The sequence below is a fragment of the Typopeltis vanoorti genome, chromosome 7 (genome assembly GCF_054136105.1).
Source record: "Typopeltis vanoorti isolate ZY-2024b chromosome 7, IOZ_Tvanoo_1.0, whole genome shotgun sequence".
NCBI lineage: Eukaryota > Metazoa > Arthropoda > Arachnida > Uropygi > Thelyphonidae > Typopeltis > Typopeltis vanoorti.
In genome coordinates, this window is record NC_143555.1 from 71,473,956 (window position 1) to 71,493,799 (window position 19,844).

The window sequence follows — 19,844 nt, forward strand, 5'->3', positions numbered from 1 at the left end:
AAACTTAAAATATGAATATTATTATTTAAATTAAGGGGATATTAAATCCCACATTATTTCAAAGCCGAATAAGAAACTCAAAAATCAAAATCAAAGAGTTTCATGCCGAATATAGTAAACTATAAAAGTTTCGGCAGATTGCAGCATAAGCTAAAGCACGTAGTTCAACACTAGGGCAATTCGTTGCAAAGATGGGTAAAGTTCTGATCACTATTCTTAGTATTACCCATAATGTAAAACACATTTCCTAGGAGATGTTTGATGTTATACATTATGTTGGAAGGTCACTTCCCAGACCGGTTTCAACCTTTATTGAGGTCTCATCAGTAAGTAGGTAGACCACATAATACTGAGGTTATAGCGAAGAGAACTTCATACTTTACTATACGAGTTGTCAAAAAGGTGCACCCATAAATTACTTAAATAAAGAGCCAATAGGCTTCACATTGGCAATGTAACATTATTTAAATTAAGGGGATATTAAATCCCACATTATTTCAAAGCCGAATAAGAAACTCAAAGATAAGAATCAGAGTTTTACCAAAGTGTATTACCTGGTCTATCTACTCACTGATGAGACCTAATCAACCTTCCACCATAATGTATAACATCAAACATCTCCTAGGAGATGTGTTTTACATTATGGGTAATACTAAGAATAGTGATCAGAACTTTGCCCACCTTTGCAATGAGTTGCCCTAGTGTTGAACTATGTGCTTTAGCTTATGCTATGGCTAGCCGAAACTTTTATAGTTTGCTATATTCAGCATGAAACGCTTTGATTCTTATCTCTGAGTTTCTTATTCGGGTTTGAAATAATGTGGGATTTAATATCCCCTTAATTTAAATAATGTTACATCACCGATGTGAAGCCTATTGGCTCTTTATTTAAGGAATATTATTATTATTATACAGGGTATCTCCAAGGAGTCAAAAGACTCTTCACGGGAGACCAATATTAACTATTATTTGCACAATACCTATCATACTTCTCCTTAGGCTCATTCACTGGCAGGGTACTCAGAACTACCTCTAGAAATTCATTTTACTCATTCACCACTCTCCAAGCAAAATATCTTTACTAATCCACATTCTTACACAACTTTCTCTCTCCTTACTTGTCATGTATTGAAAATTTCTTTTGCCTCAATCTTAAAGATTGAGATGATAGTGACTTATAAGTTTCTATCATGTCCACTTTATTCTGCCCATCAATTAAACTCTACAAACCACATACCTTCAATCTATCCTCACAGGGAGCATTCTACCACTCTCGAGGTACTAACTGGCCAGTAATTTGCTGTTATGTCTTGGAGCAACATTTATGTAATGGAACTATCTTACCCTCTTTCCACTCCATTGGAACCTTGCACACAGCTAAGACTTAGATTAAACAACTTTATCAGAGGCACTCTCAGTTCTCTTGCAGTTCATCTACCTCAATTCTCACATAAGCCTCTGTCACATCAGTAACTATAATTCTCAAATTCTCCATCTGGATAATACACTCTTGCAAGGTCATTGCTTAGTAATTCAACAACTGCTTCTGCTTTTGTCACTTTTCTAGCATCAAGTAAAGTTATTCTTTCATAATCATTCTTTCTCTTACTTGCTATATAGAAAAAAACTCTTTTGGATTTACTTTGGCCTGCTTACCTAATTTTCTCTCATAATCTGATTGAGAGAATCATCTTGCCTACACTTTGTATTGCTCATGAGCATGCTGATGATTTGAGATCATCTTGCCTACACTTTGTATTAATCATGAGCATGCTGATGACTTTTTCATTTATATTCCTTCCAGAATACTTTCTTTCTTTCTCTCTCTCTCTCTCTCTCTCTCTCTCTCTTTTTTGCAGTTCCTGCTTTCTATCACCATCTCATCCATTTAATCCCTACTCGGTTAAAACTCCTGACCCTGGTTATGTAGTCTGATACTGACTCACTGACACAATCTCTGCCCACTTTCCATGCACTTGACGTTCATTCCCCATAGCTTTTTATGCCATGACACTGCACCAAGTTGCCACCTAAGTTTGTCACAATTTCCAGTTTTACAATTCCACATAAACCTTTTCTTAATTGAGAATTATTACATATGTTGAGAAACCTCCCAGGACAAGAATGAATGGTCACTTCCCTGATTGGAGGTAGAGTTGTTACTGCAGTTATAGATAGATCTCTTGATGCTATTACCAGATTCAACCACTCTCAAGCCCCTGGTCTCTTCCATCATGTGCTATTTCAGGTAATCTTAGGAACTGAATAAACTTGATTTCTATCTTGCCATGTGCCCTTTCCTCTTTCCAATCTATATCCTCACAGTTAAAGTCCTCTATGATAATGCTCAGTCTGCATCCATTGTTCTAATCTGTCAATGCATCTGCATCTTCCTCTGAACCCCAGATCTATCGCAGCAGCCAACAATATATTTTGTCCTTTCCTTTAGTGTTACATGTGCTATTTCAGGTAATTATCTTAGGAACCATATAAACTTCACTTCTATCTTGTCATGTTCCCTTTCCTCTTTTCAATCTTTATCCTCACAGTTAAAGTCCTCTATGATAATGCTCAGTCCTGCACCGATTGTGCTAATCTGTTAATGCATGCATCTGCATCTTTCTCTGAACCTGGGGTTCAGAGGAAGTCTATCGCAGCAGCCAACAATATATTTTGTCCTTTCCTTTAGTGTTACACGGTGATCAGCATTCATTTTACACAAATTATGGACTCTACAACTGTGTTATAAATAATTATTTTAATTTCCTGACATTTTGACCTTCATATTAAAGTCATCATCTGGAGTATACACACACACACACATATATATATATATATACATACAGAGACAAACTAAATTACATTTCATATAGTATGCTGAAGAGACATCCAAGAGGTGCAGATCGGGGCAATGACTAGTCCCACAGCAGAAGAGGTCCATTTAGCAATAAAATCGGGCAAGGCTGCTGGCGATGATGAAATTCAGCCCGAAATGCTAAAAGCCTTAAATCGAGACGGTGTTCTCTGGCTGACTCAAGTGTGTCAGGCTGCTTGGATATCTGGGCGAGCACCAAAGTAATGGCAGACAGGCATAATAATACCAGTCTTTAAGAAGGGAGATCAGAAGGATTGCAGTAACTATCGTGGCATCTCTCTCTCTGCTCAGCCTGCCTGGGAAAGTATGCTAAGTGCTTGGAAAGATGGTGCAGGAGCATAGTTGAGTCAAAGTTCCAGGAAGAACAATGTGGCTTTCGTCCTGGTAGAAGCACAACTGACCAAATCTTCGCTTTAAGGCAAGTCTTTGAGAAATCTTGGTAATATTCCAAGAATGTCTAACATGTTTTGTGGACTTGGAGAAGGCATATGACCAGGTTCCTCGGGATAAGCTTTGGCAAGTAGTACAGGAATATGGAGTGGATGGTCAACTATTAGCTGCCATCAAGTCCCTGTATGAATGCCCAGAGTTTTGTGTCAGGGTAAACAGCACAAAGTCTAAACCTTTCGCAGTCGCCACTGGCCTCCGACAAGGGTGTGTTCTGTCACCCCGCCTTTTCATAATATTTATGGACTGGATTGATAGGCACACAGCCGAGGCAGTGAGTGTGTCAGAATTGGAAAATGTAGCACTGGACGTCTGCTTTTTGCAGATGACCTAGTTCTGCTTAGCTCTTCCACAGATTACCTCCAGCGGACCCTGGATAGGTTTGTAGCTGTTTGTGCAGACGCCGGAATGAAGATCAGTGTGGCCAAAACTGAAACATTTGTGGTCTCAAGACAACCATCCCAGTGCACTCTAAATGTAAGTGGAGTCCCAATGAGACAGGTGGAGAAGTTTAAATACCTTGGGTCCATGTTCACGAATGATGGAAAATGGGACGTAGAGCTAGATACTCGAATTGGCTTAGCAAGCTCAATATTACAGGAGCTTGGTCGTTTGGTAGTATTGAAGCAGGAGTTAAGCCAGAAGGCAAAGCTGGCTGTCTTCAATACAGTCTATGTCCCCATCCTCACCTATGGTCATGAGAGTTGGGTAATGACCGAAAGAATGCGGACACGAATTCAAGCGGCTGAAATGAGGTTCCTTCGAGGGGTTGCGGGGCTGACAAAACTTGAGAGAGTCAGAAGCTCTGCAATTCGGGAAACCCTCAATACTCAACTGCTGCTTCTCCGTGTTGAGAGATCACAGTTACGCTGGTATGGGCACCTGGTCAGAATGCCACAAGAGAGGCTCCCTCAGCAGGCCCTCTTTGCCAAGCCAGTGGGTGGGAGGCCACATCAAAGGCCAAGGACTAGCTGGATAGATTATATCCAAAATCTTGGGTGGACATGTTTGGGAATCCCACCAGAACACCTGAACTTGGTAGCAGAGGATCGTGACCATTGGAAGTTCCTCTGGCAGCTTTTGCTCCCACAACCCAATTAGGAAGAGTGGGCCTTGAAGATGTATGTATGTATGTATGTATGCTGAAGAGACAATGATTTGATCAATGGTTATTCTACTGGCCTGACCTCTAGTGAAAATAAAATAAATATAGTTTTGATGTAGTTAATTTATTTTATTTTATTTCATTTATTGTAATTTTATTTTATTTTCACTAGAGGTCAGGCCAATAGAATAACTGTTGATCAAATCATTGGCTCTTCAGCATAATATGCGAAATGTCATTTAGCTTGTCTCTGTACGTATATATATGTATACTCCAGATAAGCGTTTCCCAAACTTTTCCTACGATGGAACACTTCACAAATCCTGAAATTCTCATGGCACACCTTGGTTATTTTGTAATGTATTAATTAATAATTAATTAAGCATCAATTAAACATAAACATCATTAAATTAATTTGTGCTGATTTTCACTGACATATCCCATTCTGATCACCAAAAATTTACAATATTATTATAAGTACTTGCGAGTGAATGCAGACTTTTTCTCCTGTGTGCTGGTAGTTTTCCCCTCCTTTTGTACATCCTGGAGATCACTTCGTAGGCTGGTGATGAATGACTCACTATCTGTTGCATCACAAACACCTTCAATAAGAGATTTCTTAATACCAAAATTAAACAAAGTCCCTTCTCCCTTATTCATATTAAAATTTAAATCAGCAGGCCTATTACTTTTAAAAAATCACAGCACTGCGGTTTCGAAACTTTCGCACTACAATAAGAACTTGCGAAGAAAGTATTCGGTATTACTGGATTTGAGAACCAGATACAGACTACCTTGATCTTCAATTTTAGTGGAAAAATTTTCTTCATACTTCCTTGCTGATTGGTCACTAACATTTGCAACACAATGTTATTTCTTTCAGTTCTGAGAACAGAGGATACGCCACCTATTGTTGTAATTGGCTTGCAGGCAATTTTTATGATCGGTCATAAATAGCGGTATTCTCTTTCCCAACTGTTGAAAGATTTCGATGTGTGAAAATTAACAATAATTCGTGAATATTTCCATGTTTAAAAATATGCCGCTTGGTCATTGACATTTGCTACACAGATGTCATTTCCTTCAGTTTTGAGAATGAGGATATGCTACCCATTGTTATAATCCACTTGCAGGCAATTTTTGCAGAACACAATTTCGGAAACCCTGCTCCAGTCGTAAATAGCAGTATTCCCTTTCCCAATGTTGAAATGTTTCTATGTGTGAAAATTAACGATAATTCATGAATACTTCCACGTTTAAAAATACATGGCTTAGTCACTAACATTTGCTACACAGATGTTATTAGGCATTCTGGGTCTGAGCTTTTCAACATATTCACGAATATTGTTCTCCTCAGAATATTTCCACTATAAAATACTTATTCATGAAAAATGCTTAGAAAACTAAAATGACAAATTCCAGGAGAACTTCTCGCGGAACACTTATTCATCTTCTGCAGAACACAATTTAGGAAACCCTGCTCCAGATGATGACCTTCATATGAAGGTCTGGAAATTAAACTGTATAATTATTTATACCACGGTTGTAGAGTCCATAATTTTGTGTAAAATGAAAAATATATTTTGTCCTATTGGCCTCTATAAACCAGATAATCTCAACCCTCAGATATAGCTATCATCAGTGATATCTCTCATCCTGCCCTGTTCCCTCTATCTTCTCTGAAAATACAATATCCATTACATTTTCTCTCTGTAACTACATCATTTAGTTAGGTCTTGCTGATACCAATAACTTTATATATTAATATTAATAGACATTATATAGAAATGTGCAGTAGACATAATGATACTTTAAAAAAAATGATTTAATACATGTAAAGGAAATTATAACTTATTTACAATTCCTATATATTTCACTCACTGTAACGATGAGCATCATTCAGGGAGAGAGAGAAAACAAAAAAAACTGATTACAACATTCAAAATATTAACACAAGAACAGCATGGGTCATATTTTCACATGCCTCAATCACAGTTGAGTAAGCAGGAGACAACAAAGTTCCAAGAATCAGGCCAGGTATAATTGTATAATTAAAAATAATAATAATAATAATAATAATAATAAATAAATAAATAAAATAAAAATAAAAAAAATAAAAATCGACAAGTTAAAAAAAATTATGAACAATTTATAGTGATTACTTCCCAAAACTTGGAGATAGGCATGCAGTCTGTTTGATTAAGGTGATAATGTAGTGTTTTGCACATTTCAAGGAACAGATGATCCAAATCATCTTTCACACAAGACAGGTATTATCAAAAATCTTGACTACAGAGTATGTACAATTTGGTCTTCGGATTCCCTTCTTTTAGAAGAATCCAATAAAATATGAATCATTTGGTTGTCTAACAGATATAAAGAAACCGCAATCCAGAAAACTATCGATAATTATCATCCTTCAACCAAATTACAATCAGATTTCAAGAGGATTTCCATACCTACTTTAAAAGGGCTTCTGAACAAATAGCAAGGATTCGAGAATTCTTTGAATTGGAAAATAATACCTGGCTTGGAACTTTAACAGTGTTGTCTCCTGCTCACTCAGCTGCGACAGAAACACATTCATATTTGAATGTTATAACCAATCCTTTGGCTATCTTCCTGAATAACACTCATGCTACCATGGGAAAAATATATAGAAGTTGTAAATAAATTCGAATTTTCTTTACATATGTTAAACTGTTTTTTAAAAAATCATAATGAATTTTAATATAATGAATTCTTACTGAACAAGAATGTATGGGAAAAAAGAAATACTTCATGAGGGAAAAAAAAAAAATAGAATGCATACAAACAAAGAAATTAAAACATTTAAGTATAGCAACGATATATCAATACACTAACCATACAAATAAAATAGAACTGAAATCTGACAGAACATGAGAGTACAAAGGAAAAGTACAAGATGGCTCAAATGATGTCCAGATAAACAAAGCCCATTATTGGATGAATGAGGCTAGATCAACAAGTCAAATACCAAAAGAAGGGCAGTAGTATCAGAACGAGCATGGAATCTATACTCTATGGATCCCAGGAAAGGTATACTTGCTTTGCAAGAGAGGGAGAGAAACCAATTCTTCCACAGATGTCATCTATGATCAATTAGTTCTTTCTTGGAAAACTTTTTGATGTCTTTATTCCCTACCCAATTTTTGCAAGCATAAGCTAAAATTATCTTGAAAACTATCTTGTATGCTGTTAGCCAATGGATAATTTTACTTTTATTCCACATAGATTTATTCTAATTATCCATGATACCCACTTTGATTATTCTATTATCATTTCCATATTTAATTTACAATATTCACGAAAATTGTACCTATAAATAGGCCAAAGCGTTATACTTGTTCTATGCGTTCTCTAGTGAGAATGCAGTTGATGTTTTCCATATTTTTTATCTATTTCCAAAGCTTTTATCTGTTTAATGCCAATTTTCATAGCAAATATGTTATAGCAGCTTATTTAGATCAGCAAAAAGGTCCTGAAAAACTAGCTGTATATGATACAGTATTCAAAGCAATTTTAACTTGTGGATCTGAGAACTGTGTTAGAAGTAAAACATTTGATCAAAGACTAGAAACCAGAGATATTTCTGAAAAATTAAGGGAGTAAATAGATGGCATTGATCGCAGAATTATATTAATAATGGCGATATTAGGAAACAACCTAACATTGTTAGCATTCAAGAATGCATGAGCAGAACTAGCCTCATGTAGTGTGGCTCTTAAACAGAATGGGAAAGATTAACAAAGCAGGTGTTTCATGCAAGGATGAAGGGGGGGGGGGAGACCAAGAGCCAGGTGAAATGATTAGTTAGAAGAGTCTCAAAAGACTAAAATATAGAACTGGAGTCCTGATAGATAACAGAATAAATTGGAGAGAAACCATCAACAGGAAGTAAAAATGTAAAATTTTCATTTGGACTATTATAATAACCCATACACCCCTTGATATATATATATCAAGACTGGCCTGGTTGGCCAAGTGGTTAGTGTATCCGCTCTCCAGCCGAAAAGCTGAGGGTTCGAATGCTGCCGTGGGCATGGATGTTTGTGATTGTCTGTTAATGTGATAATGGTGATGGTGGATGATAGATGGCATTGGTATAGTTGTGGTTAGTTGTAGTTTGTGGATTGAGTGAGTGGTGGAGGCAGAGAGCTGTAGAGCAAGTATCTTCTGTTACTTTCTTTTACAAATTTTAGGTTCTTACATTTTTTTCTCACTGAGTAAATCAGTTTTCCTTCAGATTTTAGTAATGGATCTCCAAGGCTGGATTCTTGTTTTCAATCTCTGATTTTTTTTCTTTGATAATATTTGTATATTGCATTATACATTTTAGTACAGTTTACTTCTGAAAGCTACTTTGATTATTTTTAGAACTGTTTCTTTTCAATACGATATTCATAATTATTAGTGAGCTCAGAAACTAAATTTTCTTTATTGGTTTATATGGCTATTTTGCCTTTTCTTTAGGAATAATCCTTGTATAATCCCCCCCCCCCCACCCCTCCTTTCAGTCATACTTCCACAATGTTATATAAATGTTTATTGTTATATGCCTGATGCTGCTCACAAAGAAGGCAACTTTGAACATCCTACAAATGTATGTCCAAAATTATTCCTTTCTTATATTTTTTATTTATCTATCTCTAAAATATCAATAATGACTTAAATAAATTGAATAAAAAACTAATGATATTATACAAGCGGTACTCTCTTAAAGAAAAAGATGGTTCTTGATAGGACATAAACAGCTAAGTAAAAAATTAATACCTAACATACAGAAATGCTCTCAGAAAATTTGGAGAAAAAGCAAAGCTAATAATAATGATAATTACTTTTTAATAATTTAGAGGAGTAGCATGAAAGATTTTACATAAAAATAATATTTCTGAAATTTCTTTCATCATCATCATCATCAAATTCCTGATATATACCCTCAAGGGGTGTACAGGATATGATAGTACTACATGAAAAATTTACACCATTACTAACTTCCTATCTACAATAGGAATTCTCCAAATCAGTCTGTTAAATGTCAAGACTCCAATATTATCAGGTCTTACTTCTCATAGACAGGCTTATACGTTGGTTATGCATTACTAAACATAAATACGAATATAAATTAAATTACACTTTAATAAATATTTCCGATATTTCGGCAACGTCACGTTGCCATCTTCAAAAGGAACTTATAAACAAGGCACGTGCACGTAGGCACTACAACACAGTAACTGAGAATGAAGTGATGAAGCTATTGTTCTCCTAAAGTGCTGATGCCACCCCCCGCTCCCCCTAGCGGGCAAAGTAGGTATTCTTGGCCGTTGGGCTGAAGGTCTGCTGATGTAAGCCTCTCAAATTTGGGGCAGTCTCATACAACCAAATCTGCTGAGGTTTGGAGTGCTTCTTAGGGCAGAGGCTGATTCCATAAATAGTCTTTCAAATTTGTATTTGCTACGGTGTATTACTGAAGCTTTCTTCCACCGTATTCTGTGGCGTTTATCCAGAGCATGGTCTGCAAGACCAGAATGGCTGTACTTGTGAAAATGGATGTAGTCCTTGTGTTCCGAAATTCTGATATTCACTGTCCTGCCTGTTTGGCCAAAGTCATGTCTTATATTTCTGTCTTCTAAGGCACTTTTTACTGTATCAATCCACCTATATCTTGGTCTTCCTTTGGGTCATTTTCCTGCCAACCTGGCAGAGATCACTTGTTTTGCTAATCTTTCTTCTCCCATTTTGTTTAGATGACCATACCACCTGAGATTAGCTCTGCTAATACATTACTGGATGCTGACAATATCAAGTTCTTTCCTAATATCCTCATATTTTGATATGATATTGCCATTGATACCATCTGTTCATGCCCCTAATCTTTCTCAGGACTCTCATATCTGTGGTCTCTAGTCGTTGGTCAAGTGTTTTACTTCTAACCCAGCTCTCAGATACATAAGTTAAAACTGGTTTGAAAACACTGTCTTGTATACAGCTAATTTAGTGTTCCGACTAATTTCTCTCTTATTCCATATAAATTTATTCAGTTGACTTCCTACCATACCAGCTTTGTTCATTCTGTTGTCTATTACCATATTTAACTTACCATCTTCACTAAAAATCGTGCCTAAGTAGCTGAAATGTATTACTTGTTCCACAGGTTTTCCATTCACAACGCAGTTGACATTTTCAAAGATTTTGCCTATTTTCATTGTCTTTGTCTTCTTATTGCTGACCTTCATACCATATCTATTACAACAGTTATTCAATTTAATCAGGGAATCTTGCAAACTTGTAGCGGATTTATTTAGAAGTATAATATCATCTGCATAGAGCAAAGAGCTGACATTAACATCTCCAATTCTGATATCATGTTTAATACCACTTTCCTTATAATGTGATCCAAATAGATAACGAATAACAGAGGAGATAATGTACATCCTTGTCTCACACCAGATTTAACATTAAACCATCTTCCTGTACTTCCTTTAATTCTAACTGCTGACTTACAACTCAAATAAAGACTAAGTATTGCTTGATATAATGTCCCATTAACACCATATAACTGTAGCATTTGGAATAGCTTCTCTCTTGGCACCTTATCATATGCCTTTTCCAGATCTATAAAACTTAAATACAGATGTTTGTTATATATATATATATATATATATATATATATTTTTTTTTTTTTTATGTTGGACCCACATACAGAAGGTTGGCTGGTCAACCTGTAGTACGTTAGTACCGTATATGGGTGGTGGGTTGCGAAAGGAGAAACTTGTTTACATTAGATTTGAATGCCTGTATTTTGTATTTCTTGGGAAATATGTCTGATGAAAGACTGTTCCACAATACTGCAGCAGCAGTGATGAATGAGAAGGAAAAGAAATTTGTTCTGTGGGTTTTGAGGTGTACTGTGAAAGGATGTTGGGCGGCAGCTGTATGTGTTCCAATGGGCATAGTACAGGGTGGGGGAATTATTGATGCTGTTTCAGATGAACATTTCCCATGAAAATATTTATAGACTATACAGATTGCAAAGACAAGGCGTCTATGTGAAAGTGGGGGGAGTGAGTTGGTGAGGGATGGGTCATTTATTAGTCTAATTGCTCTCCTCTGGATTGAGTCGAGCATTCTGAGGAAGCTTTTTGGAGCCCCACTCCAGATGTAAGAACAGTATTCGAGAGCTGGGCAGATTTGTAACTTGTATAGTCTTAACAGCTGTTAAGAGGTGAAGTAGTGTCTTGAGCGAAAGAGGAAGCCTAGTTTTTTTGGAAGCTGAGGATGCAATGGTTATGATGTATTTATGCCAGGATAGGCTTGATGTCAGGGTAATTCCGAGAAGAGAAATTTCATCTTGTCTGAGAGTTTGAGTGTTATCAAAAACAATGCTGGGGAAAATGGTTCTTTTTTGTGAGAAATAAGACAGAACTGGGTTTTACTAGCATTGAAGTTGATGAGGTTATCTGAGCCCCATTGGTGGATGGCTTGGAGGTCAGAATTAAGGGCAGTGGTAGTTGATGTTCTGTGGGTTGAGGTGAGTTGTGTACAGTAGGGTTTGTCGAATGAAAGGGGGGAATGTAATGTGCTGTCATCTGCAAAAACTGTGTATTGGGTTTGAGGTCAACCTCTTCCTTCTACATTGATATATAGAAGGAAGAGGGTCGGTGAGAGAACTGAGCCTTGTGGGACCCCAGCATTTGTTGGATGGTGAGAGTATAGGGAAGCCATCTACCATCACACATAGTGCACGTCCAGACAGGAAGCTGGTAATTCATCTGCAGAAGTCCTGAGGCAGTCCAAATGATGAGAGTTTGCTTAGTAAGCCTTTGTGCCAGACTCGGTCAAAGACTTTGGAGATATCAAGTGCAACTACTTGGGATTCACTGAATTTCTCCATTGCGTTTGTCCAGTGATGGGTGATGTATGAGAGTAGATCTCCTGTTGAACAGTTTTGACGGAATCCGTACTGGTGGTCGCTTAATAGCTGGGTACCTTCAAGGTAGATTAGGAGTTGAGAGTTGATGATTTTCTCCATTACTTTAGATAGGACTGAAGTGAGTGAGATAGGGCGGTAGTTAGATGGTAGTGATTTGTCACCCTTTTTAGGAATGGGTTGAATATAGGCCAGTTTCCAGGTTTTGGGATATATACCAGTGGAGTAAGAGAGTGTGTACAGGTAACATAGGATAGGAGTCAGTTCCGATGCACAGACCTTCAGGATAATTGGGGGAATGGCGTCAGGGCTAGGAGACTTTTTTGTGTCTAACTTAGACAACAGGTTTGCGATGTCTTTTTGGCAAAAGGATACAGGGGACATTGTATGTTGGGTAGTTGGAATGACTGGAAGGCTTTTGCCATTGTCTGTTATGTGTGCATTGGAGGCAAAGTGTGATGCCAGGAGATTAGTTTTTTCTATGGGTAATGTTTGAGCCATCTGGGTATGATAGAGGTGGGAACAGTGTAGGGCAAAAGTTACGTTCAATTGCCTTGGCAAGAGACCAAAAGTCACGGCTGCCATTTGGACAGGCTGCAAGCTTTCTGCTTTTGGCCTGTTCAAATTCTGTTTTGGAAGTATTGATAATTTTCTTGCATTTGTTTCGGGCTTCAGTATAGGCATTGAATGAGGATGGGGTTCTTGGTTTGAGCCAGTTGTGGTATGCCTGAATTTTTGTTTGTACAGCCTTGGCACATTTTTTGGAAAACCACGGTTTTGTTAGGGGACGGCAGGTCTGAATAGTGTGGGATATATGTTTTCATGCCAGTGAGAATCACTTTGGTGATGCGTTCAGTGCATATGTTTGGACTGGAAGGCCAGAAACAATAGTCTAACCATGGGAATGAATGAAGCATAGTAGTCTCGGAGACTATCCCATTTGGCACTATTATAATGCCAAACTACTCTTGCGTAAGGGTGACTGCGTAGGCGTTATTGCATGGGGGAGGAGATGAGCACTAAGTTGTGGTCAGAATTGCCCAGGGGGCTCACTACATTCACTGCATATTTGAAGGGGTCATTAGTAAGGAAGAGATCTAGGGTATTTGGGGAGTGGTTTGGGTTATCTGGTATTCTGGTCGGTTTTTGAGCAATTTATGTGTGGTTATTAGTGACTGCAAATGTTTCAGCATCTCTGCCTGCAGGATCTGTATAACTGGAAGAGGAAATCCAATTGATGTTATGAACGTTAAAGTCAAAAAGGAGGATGATTTCATTGTTGGGAGAGTGGAATTGCAGAAAATCAACTTTTAAGGAGAGGAAATGGAAGACTTCAGAGTGATCGGTGGTACTAGGAGAGCAATAGAGACAGCAGATGAATCTAACTGAGTGGGGGAGGGTTATCTTCAGACAAAGAAGGTCGAAGTTGGGCGATTCTAAGTTGGATGCTTTCTGGCAGGGTATGTCAGAGCAGATATATGCACAGATGCCACCCTTGGGTCGAAAGGAGTTAAATAGTGTATACTTAGGAAGGTTGAGATGAATAGTGCTGGGAGATGGAGAGATTTGAGTTTCTGTTAAAAAGAGTAGGTGGGGGTTTGGTGGACTGCAGGTGGTAGTGTATGCTATTAAGGTTGGAGTTGAGGCCATTGATGTTGGTGAAATGGATATGCAAGGTTCTGTTAGGCATGGATTTGACCCCAAGGGTCTTATACATTTCCTATGCAGTGTCTGCATACTGGTGTATTCCCATGATTTCTCAACTACCTCTCATAAAGTAAAAATCTGATCCTGACAGTCTCTATTTGGCCTGAATTCAACTTGTTCTTCACCAAGCTTCTCTTCCACAATCCTTCGCAACTGTTTCTCAAGTATAGTTGCATATATCTTACCAGGAACACTCAATAATGAAATGCCTCTGTAATTCTCACATTCAGTTTTATTTCCCTTTTTTTTTAGAGCTCTACTCCAATCATCAGAAATTCGTCCCTGTGTCTAGGCCTTCTGAATAATGCAGTGCAGCCGCTGTACGACTATTATACCTCCTATCAACTATCTGTCGTAAAGTGAAAATCTGATCCTGACAGTCTCTATTTGGCCTGAATCCAGCTTCTTCACCAGAGGTTCTTCACCAAGCTTCTCGCCCACAATCTTTCTTGAGCATTTCTGGTCGAATATCATCTACTCTGCTGCCTTTCCACATTTCAAGCTTTTGATGGGCTTTCCCACTTCAAGTATGGATATGTATTTCCTGACTGCATGCCTGTCGAGTGTTTTTTACCAATGTGCTGTCATCACTGTTTGTTTCATTTAGCAGTTTTTCAAAGTAATTACTCCATACTTCAAGGATATCTTTTGATCCTGTTTTCATGTCACCTTTATCATCTCTAATTCCTTTTACAGCATTCTTTCCTCCATTTCTGAGCTTCTTCAACAACCTCCAGAATATCTTGCCACCATCTTGAAATTTATTTTCTATGTTCTTGCCAAAGTCCTCCCGTGACTTTTGTTTGGCCAGTTTTACACATTGTTTTGCTTTCTTAGATTTGTCTCTGTATTCTCTAAAAACACAAACTGACTTATTTGCCAGGAACTTTTGATATGCTTTCTTCTTTTCCTTCACTGCCTCTATAACTTCCTGTGTCCACCATGGAGTTCTGATTTTTCTTTCCTTGCACACAACCTCACCACATGACTCTCTGGATGAATCAATCAGTGTTCTTCAGGGCTTGCCACTGAATCTCCAAGGTTCCTGCTCTCAAACTCTTTCATTTTTTCTTGAATAATATTTGTGTATTTTAGTCTACAGTTGACATCTGAGAGCTGCCCAACTTTTATTCTCTTTAAAACTTTTGTACATGTTCTTCTTTTCAATATGAAATTCAATTTTATCCTGTTCAATACTAAATGGTGATCACTTCCAATTTCAAATCCTCTGTACATTCTAGTGTCCTCCACCAGGGAGAAAACATCACTATCAACAATAACATAGTCAATGAGACTTTACTTATTCCTTGCCTCTTCTCTCCATGTGAATTTGTGCACATCTTTATGTTGGAACAAGTTCCAACATTACTAAACACAATAACATAACATAACACCATGTTCCAACATTTTTATGTTGGAACATGGTGTTAGTAATAACCACTGCATGTACTGAGCAGAAATCCAACAGGTATTTGCCATTATTATTATTAGCTTTGCTCTTTTCTCCAAATTTTCCAAAAATATTTTTGTATGTCTGACAATCATTTCCTACTCTGCTATTTAGATCCCCAACAAGGACCAACTATTCCTTTTTCAGATGCTTTCTCTAAAAACTCAAAAAAATTCTTCCACTTCTACCTTAGTAGAACCTTCTGTGGGACCAAAGGCACAAATAAGTCTCATTGTCCTGTTCCCCATTCTGATATTTGCTCACATCACTCTACTTGAGACTGCCTGCTAATCAAGATGATTAGCCTCGTATTTAGTGTTGAATACTATGGCTACTCCTTCTTTTCCCTGATTGTCATTGCCTGAATATAACATTTTGTCTTTATTTCTCAGAAAGATCTCACCAGTTTTTGTCTTTGTTTCAGTCACCCCTATTATATCAATCTGCTACTTATCCAATTCTTCAGCTAGCTCCATTTCTTTGCCATTGAAGCTTCTTATATTGATAGTACCGATCTTGAACTCTGGTGATGTTGAGTTGGGGTAAGTTTTAGGATTTGCTCCAGTAGCTGACTTTTTGCTGTTTGCCCTGGTTCCTTGGCAAAAACAACAGTGGTCTTGTTTAACCGGGTGACACCCCAGCCTGCATGAAATTCTCTCATGTTGTACCATCATTTGAAAATTTGGTTTAAGCCAGTAAGAATACAATTTGGTTGGCTAAATCCCAAATTGCCAGCCCATCCTCGTTTGTTCATTATCCAGGTAGATACCTAACAGGGTTAGGTATTTACCTGGAACAGAGTTAATGTCCAATCCTCACCACAAGAAGGTGAGGATTGGACATTAGGTCAGAAGCCCTGGTCGGTTCTCCACATTCCTTTGAAGACTATGTTGAGGTCTCCTCTAAGTTATATAGCTTTGACCCTTAAGCACCCCTACATTTTCTATCCCTATTTCAAATTCTCTGTATACAGTTCAATTCTTGAACCAATAAAGATATCACTAATAATAACACAAAATTAATATCAATTAATATCATAATAACACATTCAATAATACATTTCTAATTTTTTGTGTCTCTTGAATTTATGCCCATCTTTATCTCTTCAATGATGGTGTCAGTAATGATGAATCGAAGTCCTGAAAAGAACAAAAAGTAACAGGTACTTATCATTATTATTAGCTTTACTTTTTCTTCAAATTTTCTGAAAGCATTTCTGTAGTTTACGTATTCATTTTTTATTTAGCTGTTTATGTCCTACCAAGAACCAGCTTTTCCTTTTTTCTTTACATAAACTGCCTTTTCTAATACTGAAAAAATATCTTCTTCCCTGCCAGAACTTTTTTTTGTGCAACTAAAGTCACAAAGAAATCTCCATTTTGAAATCTGCTAACCAAGCTCTACTTATAACTGTCTAGTTTTTAAGAGTAGCTTGTTTAGTGTTGAATACTACAGCTACTCCTTCTTCGTTCCACCTGTTCTGGTTCTCTTTGTATTCTCTGTAATTATTCCTTTGCTGTAGAAAAGGAATTACAGAGAGCTGAAGTAGTTCCTTTACTAGGTTGTACCAGTAGCTGACTTTTCATGTTTATGTTAGTTTCCTGATAAAAACTGTGGTGGAGGGATTCATCTAATTGTGCTATGTCATGGCCAGAATGACATTTGTTCATGTTTTTTTGGGGAATTCAAACAGAGAATGCAATGCAGTCAGCTATGTTCCAAATTGCCAATCCCCAACCTTCTTCATTAAGTCTCTAGGTGATGGGAGGGTCAGAACTGAACACTGGATAAGAATCCGAGGCTGTTCTTGACATTCCTTATAGACAAGTAGAACACTCCTCATACCAATCATGCTTCGATCCTTAAGCAACCAAAAATTAAGTCTACATAAATTAAGTTTTACATAATTACTAGGGTCCTATCAACAATTTTTTTCTAATTTAATCTGTTGTCAGGTCTTCAATATCTTCTTTTATATTTCAGTCTTCTATAATGTTAACTACATTAATCCATCTAGATCTCAGTTTTCTTGTCTTTTTCAGCAATCCTCATATCAAACACCTATATTACCACCCTTTCTTCTTCTATTCTACATAAATGAATATAATACCTCAGATAAGTTTTACTCATAGATTCTTGAATGTCAATGATGTTAAGCTAATTTCTAATACATTTATCTAACATAATTCTGCCTTTGATGTCATCTGTTCACTAATAATTTTCCTCAAAATGCTCATATCTGCAGTTAGTCTTTAAAGAGAGTTGCTAACATTTTGACTCTTCCATGATATCTATCTTTTATATTGCTAAAGGGTTCAAATAAGTTATGTTTTGCTACTTTTACTTAGTTGACTTTCTTGCATTTCTCATTTATATACCGACTTCCTTGTAGGAAGGTTGAAGTTATTTGCTAGAACAGAAAAATCACAACTTCTCACAACGAAGTTGTGATTTTTTTATTCATGTAAATAACTTCACCACAGAGAAACCTGGCAAATTGATCAATGTTTTTTTCAGATTTTGCAAATTAGTCTCGTAACATTCAGTCCTTTCAAATTCATTCATTTTTTATTCTAATAATATTTGTATATTTGGGTGTACAATTCAATTTTAAAAATTGTGAAAAGAACATAGATGATAAATATCATGGTAAATTAAAGATGCCAAGAAATTATATTCTTGTTTAAACCTTTGTATATAGAGGCTAATGCTTTCACATTAATTGCCTTTATTTCATAATGCAAAGCCAATCGTTTTGGATGTGCATAATACTATGCATTATGGGAAGGGCACTACTCAGACTGGTTTCAACCTTTCTTGAGGTTTCATCAGTGGGAGCCAGACTCAGAAGAGATACCAAGTTTGAAGTAATGCAAAAGTCATATGTTTCCCATATACAAGTAGAAAAATGCATAATACCGTGTTATTAGAATACTCTGGATTAGATTTGGTTTATTTAGATTTACAGCTGAAGTAATTCAAGGGTTATGAGACCAGTGTATTATATATGTTAACTGCATGTAATGAGCGGTTTGCCTGTTCTGAGGGACGAAAAACCCAAGTTTCCAGGAGAAAAACCCTCTACCTCCATATAAGACCGGCTAACTCACCTTCAGTTGAAAAGACCTGACAAAGGTTCTTCATGTCATAGATGAGATTCGAACCCAGGTCTTTCCAACGAAAGGACATCATTGAAACTGACTAGTTAAAGAGGCTCCTATTGGATTAGAGCTAGTTGCTGAATGTTTTTATGTGACGTCATTAGTCTCTATATACAAGTAACCTAGTCTTGAAGATATTTAAACTTCGTTTGCTTACACTTAGATAAAGAATTAAAAAATATAATTTCTTGGCATCATTAAATTAATTTACAACCAAGTGGAAAAAACATTCAACATCATGAATGTAATTAAAATATTCTGGGATTACAGAAAAGCTTAAAAATCAAGGAAAGATTAGTACAGCAAATGGATTTAGAAATCGTGAAGGTGGAATTAAATAAATATATATATATATAAAAAAAATTAGGATATTCTGTATATCTAGAGTAATTACTTTGAAAAATTATTAAATGAGTTAACAACAGATAGAGAAGTGGTAAATAAAATATGTAGAAAGAATTAAATCAAGCACACATTCAATGCTTTCTTAGAAAGAGTAAAGTGGAAAGGCAAGGAGTGGGGATTGATTACAACTGACTTCAAATGTTGAATATTGTTGTATAAAAGTTCTATGGTTGCTATACAGAGCATAATTCAGAAAGCTTGTCAGATATTCAGTCATCTCAGATGACTGAAGTACAACTTTAATGCACCAATTTATAAAAAGGGAAATAAAAGAGAACTTGAAAATTATAGAAAAATTTCCTTATTTACCATAAAAATTAAAGCAAGCATACTTAAAGACTAATAAAAAAAATAAAAAAAATTGAGGGGATAATTAGAGAACATATTTGATTTAAGAGAAATAAGGATCCAAAAGCAATCTTTGCTTTATGACAAACAGTTGAAAATCTACGGAAATATAAGGATCCCTATATCAGCTTTCCTGTTCTCATAAAAAAGAAAAGTATATGAAAAAGTTCCATGTAAAGAGATGTTTCAGCATGAGGGATGAATGACTTCTTCAGGGTGAATAAGCAAAAAGATTCCAAGAGAAACACAAATTATCATAAAAAAAATAAAGAACTGACAGATGCCATTGTAGTAGCAGCAACTGAAGCATGAGTAGCCAGTGAAGTGCAGTATAACGTGTCATCTGTTTTATAACACTGGATATATTAGCACCAATCAAGGAAAAGAAGGAGTAG

At 36.6% G+C, this 19,844-nt stretch overlaps 1 protein-coding gene across 1 annotated transcript in view; it reads right to left on the reverse strand.

Annotated features, from left to right (window-relative positions):
• Positions 1–19,844, reverse strand: part of LOC150104772 (protein inturned-like) — a 369,111-nt gene that overhangs the window by 151,801 nt on the left and 197,466 nt on the right. The gene's annotated exons all lie outside the window — the stretch shown is intronic.